Source organism: Mycteria americana, chromosome 3, assembly GCF_035582795.1.
Source record: "Mycteria americana isolate JAX WOST 10 ecotype Jacksonville Zoo and Gardens chromosome 3, USCA_MyAme_1.0, whole genome shotgun sequence".
NCBI lineage: Eukaryota > Metazoa > Chordata > Aves > Ciconiiformes > Ciconiidae > Mycteria > Mycteria americana.
The window spans coordinates 122,004,801-122,015,150 of NC_134367.1; positions in this window are offsets into that span (position 1 = coordinate 122,004,801).

The following is a 10,350-nucleotide window of genomic DNA, read 5'->3' on the forward strand; positions in this document are numbered from 1 at the left end:
CTCATTTCTCTTAGAGTTTCCTACCACACAGAGAGCTAGGGTTCCCTAAATATCTGCTCATGCCATTCACAGTCCAAGATTATCCCTTATACTCCAACTACCTCTTCTTCTTAAAAACTCCAATGCATATTTAATGAGGACTTTTTTCCACACTCAGAATAGATCTCCTTAGTGCCCCAAACCACTAAACAGTTCTTCAAATACCCTGTTTCCACCCATCTACAATTTTTCTCAGTGTAAGAAACCATTTTCACATGTGGCCTTATTTAAAATGTGATTCTGCTCACTGGCATTAGTTTGTAAAAGTGTATAGTCAGACTTTTTCTTTCTGTTTGTTGAGCTTAGATATTCAAGTCCCCAAATGGTATTCATTTATCTTTTGTGCAGGCAGAAGCCTTGCCCATGATGCCATATGCTTGTGCATTATCAACAGGGCTTCAGGTTATGTACAGAGGATTTCTTCTACATCTAGCAATGGCAGTGGATAGGATTAACAACCACAGAAGTTCCTCACCACTCTTCAGAGATGCTAACAGAAGAGTTTATGGGAGTACTGCTAACTCAGGTGAGGCAAAGCCAGCTGCCATATCCCTGACCAGGATTTTAAACTGCTTAAAATAATCTACGTAATTGTGCTTACTATCAATTAGGGAGAACTCACAAAACCTGCTCTCTGACAGGTCAGTATGTAGCAGCTAGAAGGACCCATGTGGCTGTGGATGGAAAATCTCTTTCCTCTGCACATCTGGATCTGGAACAAAATCTCTGTCCATGTTCTAAACTAGACAAGGCTGCAGCTATTGTTGTCCTAAGAAAACCAAGAAACAAACGGGAGTCTTTAGGACTCAAAAAACACCTGTGTAAAAAAAGGAAACCATATTTCTCCAGCAACACAAACATTATAAGGCCCGAGTTTATTGCACTTTTTCATAGAGCAAAATATCTTTCGGCACATTCTCCAATCCCAGAAACATGGCTGTGAAGGAGTGAAAATTAAACTAATACACAGAACAACTGTTAAGACTCAGCCTTCAACCTAAGAGTACTGCTCAGTACCGATCAGCTGTATGAAGCAAGTTTTGCACATTCTTTCACAGTTTCAGTGGCCTTATTGAAAAAACAAACACACACAAAGAGACAGGTGCTCATCTTGACCCCAAATAAATCTAAAATTGCATCATTTTGATATTTGAAACTTAGCATGTATCTTCTAAATGAACAAATACCTTATTCTGTTGCAGACACTCAAAAATGGTGTGCATCTCATACCTCTTCAGCATCAAGTACAGTACATTCCACCTTCAGAAGGATACAGGAATGTTTAAAGACAGCATTATCTGAAAGAGCACCATGACAACCATACCCAGGTAGCCCATCTACACATAAGAGGCACAGCCTCATATTCACTACAAAGGAGAGGCATGCGTTCACATTGTGATAGCTATCATCTCACTGCAGAACTTCCATATACCCAAAGTACAATGACTGCCTGTGCCTTGTCTTTGCTAGTGTTCACTGAAGTGAGAGCTATCCCCACGTGAATAAATTATCAGCAATGCAACTAGTGAAGACTGGCGTCTTGGACATCTGTGCCTCCAAGGAGAGCTTGAATGAATTTTCAATTGTCTGATAAGGAATGAGTTCACACTGCAAGCTTTCCCTTACTAGAAGGTAGTAGTAGGATCTCTTTCCTCCTCCCAGCCATCCATTTTCATAAAATTGCTAGGAAGCTGGAAGACTGGAGTCCTTTGTCTCTCTTCCATCTGAAGTGAAATGGCCAATGGGGTTCCATGTTATTAGTACTGAATGTTGGGATAGACAAGAGTGTGATCACATAAGCCTTATTTCTGCAGGGAATCAGGCTCAAAGAATCATCCCCCACCCCCTTTTTGCACTAAAAAGACAGCTATTAACTCAGTGATCTATCTCCGACAGACAAAGGAGGTGAAGAAACAAAGCAAGTGAGCGATGATGTTAACTGAGGAATAAATTACTCTTTGGTAGTCAGATAGAAGAAAAGCCTCTGAGGAAATTTAATCACCACACCCTGCTAGTTATTAAAGGATTGTGTGGAACCATGGCTGGGTGACTGCTTATGCAAACTTAGGAAAATGTTTGTTTAATAAAAAGATTAAACAAAAGGTTTCATGACAATGTCTGCGTGTCTAACAGGACTGGACTGTTACAGAAAACCTGATCTTGCATTCAGATCCATCCAGGTAGACTATTGTGTCTGTGTGGAGCAGACAGATTTGTGCATGCACAGGCTAACTAAGGGATTCAAGCCACAGGGAAAAAAGAAAAGACTGTATTTTTTGTCTACCAGCTGTGACAAAAAACAAGCTTAGAAAATTAGTTCAGTTATGGATCAAGGCTTACATGCATGTATACTGTCTAGGTAGAGCAGAGTTGCAACTTATTCTATTTGAAGAATTTGTTGCTTTGCAAACTTTTAAAGGAAGACTGTTTATGTGCATCTGAATGAAAAAAATTGTAAATTGAGATTTGGTCCAAAATACTTATTTTTAAAATGTAGGGCTGTAGGGAAAACCAATCAATAGATATACAAAATTTACAATAAAATTTGCAAGTAAAATTCCTACTATGAATACCCAGTGGAAATAAGCAATGCTGCAGAACCCTCTTGGTTACATTTTGATCGTCCCAGTGAATGGTACTGTTCACATTCTTCAAAAGATTAGAAGTGGGATGTCGCATGGAGCTACTGTGATTCATTTAATCTTTTTTTGTCTTTTTCCAACTAAGCATTTTCACAGGGGAAAAACAAGGATGTCATCAACTTCCCCTCTCTGCTGAGACTGGGTAATTGCAAGGTTCTGTGCTGATATGTTGATTAGAAAATTTCCATCAGTGATATTATTAATAAAAGTACGTTCTCTTGCCATTACTTTGTGGTAGTTCATGAGGGAGACAGAAGTACCTCATGACCTGCTTGTAGACCACAGCCAGGGGAGGAAGGATTACCCAACCTTCCAGGATACTTAAAAGGAGCACCAGAATTAGACACACCTCTTATTTGAATAAAACAATACAATATTTTATTGGGAGTTATTCTTGTTTGCAACATGATTTTCCTAGTTAGAAGAAACAAACCCAGATGAGAATGAGACAGATTAAATTCTGCCTCTCCACTGTGCTGCAGTCTTTCCCTCTACAACTATTGATCCAAATATTAAAAAATCTAGGAAAACTCATACAACCCCACATTAAAATTATTAAATAACTTAGCTACATTTTTAATTATCAAGCACAAAGGACAAAGCTAGTTGTTGTCATCTTCAATATCGAAGCTGCTTGTCACTACGATGTTTAAGAAAAAGGGCTCAGATCCTGAGTTATTTCTGTCCAGCTCTGATTCCAGTTCGGATCTGAGCTTAACTAAGCAGAGACAGCAGCGAGTTGCTACTCAAGGCTGCCACCTCTTGTCTTAAATCCCTAATCACTCACTGGCTGATTAGTAACCCGATCAGGGTGCTTCTCCTAATACTCCCTTTGCTTGTAAAGTTAATTCTATGTAGAAAGGATGTTTCCTCAAAAATAATCAGACACAAATATTTACATAAGTTACAGGAAGTAGAGCAACTATGCAGTATGTTGTATCTGTCTTACAAACAGTTATATTTCCACGGATATCCAAAGCTATTAAACCTAATGAAAATTCAAAAAATATATTCTTTCCTTCTCAAGCAGCACTATGCTGTGTCTCACTGTTCTGTGTTTCAACAGACAGGCCTATCCATTTTGTTATGCACATTAATCCGTGGCCAGATAAAAATACATTACTGATATCTGACATGGCGCTACTGCATTTATAAACTGTTGATTAAAGGAAGAAAGATTAAAGGGAGAAAGGTTGCATTTTTTTCCCAACAATTAATACTAACTTTAAGTACAAGTGGCATCAAAACTGCAAAAATTGAGAAATTAGAGGACAGTCTTATGCTTTGCACACTTCAGATGTCTGACTGGTCTTTGCTTCTAATCAATTAGGAGACAACCTCGCAGTCTTTGATTCACATCTGAGACTTTCTGTTCATGAGTATGGCTAACTTTCTGTTCATGAGTATGGCTACTGGAATCAAAGTGAATGCACACTCCTGTGTTATTATCTAGCTTGAGACTTCAATATCCTCCTTGTAAGGAAGCATAAAAATTCTCATACAAAAGTTTTGACTACATGCAATCTTCACCTGCAATTTACAAAAAAACCCACCCTTTATTTCCTTTTCTTTTCCTTCTGTTTTGCCTTATTTCATTTGAAGGCAAATAATATCTGCAAAATTGCTAATTGAAAGTTTCAGATATTTTTCAGCATAACAAGAGAAGAGAGGTTTTCCTTATTTTAAGCTAGTGGTGCATCCACTTATTTGAGCTATTTGACGGGATGCCATCCAGAGGAACCTGGACAAGCTCGAGAAGTGGGCTCATGTGAACCTCATGAGGTTCAACAAGGCCAAGTGCAAGGTCCTGCACCTGGGTTGGGGCAACCCCCAGTATCAATACAGGCTGGGGGATGAAGGGACTGAGAGCAGCCCTGCAGAGAAGGACTTGGAGGTACTGGTGGATGAAAAGCTAGACATGAGCCGACAATGTGCGCTCACAGCCCAGAAAGCCAACTGTATCCTGGGCTGCATCAAAAGCAGCGTGGCTAGCAGGTCGAGGGAGGTGATTCTCCCCCTCTACTCCGCTCTTGTGAGACCCTACCTGGAGTACTGTGTCCAGCTCTGGGGGCCCCAACATAAGAAGGACATGGACCTGTTGGAGCGAGTCCAGAGGAGGGCCACAAAAATGATCAAAGGGATGGAACACCTCTCCTATGAGGAAAGGCTGAGAGAGTTGGGGTTGTTCAGCCTGGAGAAGAGAAGGCTCCAGGGAGACCTTATGGCAGCCTTTCAGTACTTAAAGGGGGCTTATAAGAAAGATGGGGGCAAACTTTTTAGCAGGGCATGTAGTGACAGGACAAGGGGTAATGGTTTTAAACTAAAAGAGGGTAGATTTAGACTAGATATAAGGAAAAAATTTTTTACAATGAGGGTGGTGAAACACCAGAACAGGTTGCCCAGAGAGGTGGTAGATGCCCCACCCCTGGAAACATTCAAGGTCAGGTTGGACGGGGCTCTGAGCAACCTCATCTAGTTGAAGATGTCCTGGCTCGTTGCAGGGGGGTTGGATGAGATGACCTTTAAAGGTCCCTTCCAACCCAAACTATTGATTCTATGATTCTATGATTTACTGTCCCCTGCCACCATGCTATGTGGAGCTAGACTCCACAGAGTCCTGCATACGTCCTAAAATACACACAGGATCTTGAATCACTTAAATCTGTGAAATACTGCAGGATGTCATCTCTACAAAAACTACACAAGTTGTTAAGTACAACTTAATGCACAACAATGGGGTGCTGACAATCACTTTTGATCACAAATTCAATATCCTTATTGTCACATATACATGTACACAAATGCAAGCTAGCTCGATTACCAGTGACTTCTTTTGTTCAGGATATACTTTATCACAAAGTCATTATTGCAAGTAAATACAGACTAGTTAAATAATACACATAAATTACTGCTATCTCAGGTGTCATGTTCTCTGGAACTTTATTCCTAAGTATTCCTATTAAAAAGAATCTAATAAGGGCTATTCTTAAAGTCCAATAGCATGTAACAATATTTTCCTTCTAAACAACAGCATTCCATCGTTGTGTTTTTACTGCAACCAAACATATACCCATGTAAATGTATTCTGTGAAAAGTGAATTTGAAAATGCAGAAAAAGGATGAAGAATGGTAAAAAAAAGCCATGAATCAATTTGTTAAAGTAGCGTTCACTCGTGTGGGGCTTAACTTCACAGCAATGAAGAATGAACTGATTTGAAACCTCACTCTGAAAATTTGAGGTGCAAATAGACTTCAGCTATTAGAATTCTACCATCAGCAAATTATGTCAAAACACTATTTTGCATATGCTGTGGATGAGTTTTGAAAACTGCATTTATTTTTTAAAAAGTCAGTATTCAAGCTCACAGTATTAAAAAAATCAGTGTTGTGGTTAATGCACAGGACTGGGTATCAGACGATTTAGATTCTAGTCTTGGCTCTGTCTCAGACTTCCCCTATGAGATAATCACTTACAATTATCTTTTCAGAGGTGGCATCTAATTTTGGATAACCCAGCTTTGCCTGCCAGACTTTAATATCTGGAACCCAATTTTCAGAAAGTGGTTTCATTGACTCCAGCTGATATAAAAAGAACTCAAAATCTCTGCAAATCAGATTCCTGAAACTCTGAACTTCCATTGGTTGTCATTTATATCTCTGCAAAGTGTCCCTAAAATGTTGCCAGTGACATAAGTGGAGAATTCAGATTTATTAATACTTTGCATCCACTGCACATGCCGAAACAACTACAAAACATTTAGGGCAATGAAGAGCAGGGTCCAGAGCATCCAGAGGCTTGCCATGAGTGAGTTGTCCAATGTCCAACACACCTCATCTGCACATTTCAGTGCTTCAGCTTAGGTCATCAGAAATTAAAGTGTTTCAAATAAGAAGCCATAGCTGAAAAGACAGATTTTCTTTACCATAAAACTATTTGTGGCCCCTGACTTTCAGTGAAATGAGCATAAGTATATGCCCTGCAGGGATCTGACCTTTGTGACAAAGCTTCATCATATATACAGTGATCCAAATTCATTATTATTTGCAGTGTCTGAACTCCTTAAGATAACTTTGTTTGAAGTTGTGTTTTAAAAATTTTGAATGGCAGATGTGAAATGCTAGCGATGCTACATGGAACCGAATTTGAGCTGAATTTAAAAAACGAAGTAGCCTTTACAATGTGTTCTTATGTTTATCTGGAAACGAGTCAACAAAAATAATAGTTCATACACTGTAACTCTGTGACACTAAAGAGGAAAAACATTTTCTCCACCTTGTGAAGAAATTTTATTGAAAAACCCCTAACAGTAAAAACCTGTCCTCAACATATTTTAATCATACAGCTAAATACCTCACTCAAGAATCCTAGTGTAACCTACACTGGATCACACCATCTGTGTGAAGATGTTTTGCAATTATGCCAGTACTTCCAGCTCAGATGACTCAGAATGGGTGGTGCCTATAGGGAGGAGAACCGGGACCCTTTTGTCCTTCACAGAAATCCAGGCCTGCTGAGCACTCTCGTCCAACGCAGTTCGACACCAGAGTTGTCTTTTCTTAGTAGAAAAATTAACCTGCATAGGCTACCATGACCACACTGCTTCTGGCACCTGAGCGAGGTTGGGTTTGATAACCAGGAAAGTTAGATATTCAAGATTTGGTAAAGGTCAGAGTCCTTTAATGCTAATGAGGTACTCTACAATGTTGGAGGTGTGTCTGTTGAGGGCTTATCTGCTCTTTAAACCATGATCTATTTAGAAGTATTCAGACTTCCTGAATGTTTTTAACTTACTATATCCACTGTTTCATAAACCAGCAAATGATACCCAGTGTTTAGTCAATTCTAAGGGATGATTTCTGTGAATATTTCTAATCTTCTATTTTTGGTAATGAAGTAATTCTAAGACAAAGGTAAAATGCCTCAATAAGAAACAAAGCACATGAACGAACAGAAAAGATTAATACTAATACTTAGGTGGAGTGTCTTTTCCCTGCTCTGCCAAAACAACATTGGAACCGGCCTCATCAACATCGGAACTGGCCTCAGGTTCCCCAGCCAGCACAGAGTTGGCACGTGCAAATCCTATACACGTACGCTGAGAGAGAGGGCTCTGTAGGAAGTGAAAGTGGGACTAGAAACACACCATTTGCTGTACTGTGTGTGCGATGTGATCTGTTCCTCCCAGACTCTCCTTTCTCTGCTATACTGAGCAGAGCTCTGGGACACCTGTCCCAATAACTGTTTTCCCTTTCTGTTCTGAGTATTTCCTCCCTCTGTTCGTATAGTTTCTCTATGCCTGCACATTAGGATAAGCATGGAGCACTTAATTGGCAAGTTCTTAAAAATCTGTTCAACTCAGTACAAGACAGTTGTAGTACTTTACTTGATAAGCTTCAGCACCCTGCTTAGTCATCATACTTTTATTGTCTTCTATCACGAAGCCTTGCTCTCTCGCAAAAGTCATACCATCTCCTACTAGGAAACTGTGGGTAGTTCTCTCTGTGGCTTTACGAGCAGTAGCGAGTGGACACTAGCTTCTTGGAAGAGAAATCTTCTATTTACACAATATTATGCAAAGGTTACTTTTTGACTTACTGCAAAAAAATTAAGTTATGAAGTATATATACAAAATTACTCTGAAAATAGAAAAAAACCCTATTTTCTTCTGTTTGCTTATTTCTTTACAACCTTTTCAGCAAGTTGCACTAACTAGAATATACACAGAATGGAATACATGCAATATGTGCACAAAGAAGGTAATTCAAATGTATATGGTACCCTATATTTTCACCCATCAATTCACTGATTAAGCTTTTCCCGTCAAGATTTCTTTGCATCATATGACTGACCTACAAAAGAAATATGAATCCCTGTATATTCTGAGTGCAGACAAATTAAATCTCTGCTGCCATGATTTATTTATAAGTACATTGTACTGTTAGCACAGTTCAAGCACTTCACAAATACTGACACTCTGCAGGATCTCTAGGGTGTTACACTGTTCCTCAACACCACTCATGTGGACAACGGATCTCCTTCTCCACTGACATAACGGTGGATGCACTGGCACAGAGAAGACATTCTCCTTTACCCTGCTCACAGCAAATGACACTGACAACTACAGACCACGACAAAACTCCCCTCCCTGTTACTAGCAAGGCTGCTACCATGCTCTGCAACTTTATTCCTACAGATACTGCTTTTTTTTTTCTTTAGAACAAGAAGTAATATCTCAGTTCAACTAAACAAGTAAAGTAAGTTTTAAAATAGATTTCTGGTCAAACCACATTATATTTCCTCTCCCACATTGTACATGACTTTTGATAAAACACCAAAATCTTTTAAGGTTATCCAACAACTGACAGCAATAGTTGGGTAGCAAGAACAGCGATGGATTTACTGACTATATGGTGCAGTACATAAGTTCCTCCTTAATAGGCCTACTTCCGGTACAGAACTTGCATCCCTTTGATATGTAATCTTATATGCTATGCTAGAAGCAGCAAATTAACCATTTATTTTGCAGTGATTGGCAGACTTCTATATCACTGTTTCTTGAGTGACTTTAATTACACTGTAATTTCTGACTGCAGTTCTCAAACTAACACTTTGTCATACAGCATTTTCTTTAACTAATAGTCTAGATCCCTGGCAGGAAAAGGCTCATGTGATAAAAGTTACAGGGCATGTATATTAATGTAATAAAATTGAAATCTTAAGCATATATAAGGATCTAGTGGATATCATCTCAAAAAAGTTAGTGAGGGCAGTTTGCTCTTTTTTTCTTCAGGTCTGCCAAATTAAAACACAGTTTGCCTCAGAGCAGAGAAAATTTTGCTATCACTGTATGTGAGGAGGCATAGCTGAAGCATTCTGTCTGACAAATCAACAGATGATTTGAACCCAAAATGAAACAATTCTCATTCAGAGATTGCAGATGCTTTATTCATGAGCATTAGTATGGTATGGCATGGTACCATATCCAGCTTATTGAAACTAAGACATAGGCAGGTTAAGTGATGTGTCCAGAATTACCCAGCAAATCTAACAGCAGAGCAGTAAACAGGGTGTAGTTCCCCTGTCTGAGCCTTCTATGCTGGGTTCAACAAGCTGAGTGATTTCAGATACACAGATTACCTAATTTTTCTGGACAAAGAGAAGGCTTTTAAGGCAACTGCTTTACACATCTGGCTTCAACCAGCAATGTAAACCCTTTACTTGTACAAATATCAAAACGTCATGCCCTGAGAAATAGCTTAAAATATGAATGTTAAACATATCTATATCAGAAAGCAATTCATACCCAGGTAAAGCTGCTACTGCTCCAGAGTGACCAGGATGTGCTTCCGTTATAGCTGCATGGCACTGGACTAGTCCATGTTTGTTTGCATAGCCTCTTCATCATACTATACCTAGTCCATTACCATGCCCTGTCTTCTCCTCATCCTCAGAATCTGCATGTGATTAAAGTTAAAAAAAAAAAAAAAAGCTCAAATATTATGGCCTATATTCTGGTATTTTTAAAATTTCTGATTGTTCCCACTAGTCTGTAAAAGTCACAGCAGAAAAAACCATTACAACCACCATTATTTATATGTAACTCATATAAATATAACTGTACAAAAACCCTCGTGCTTACATTGTTTCTGCTATGCCTAACTGTACCAG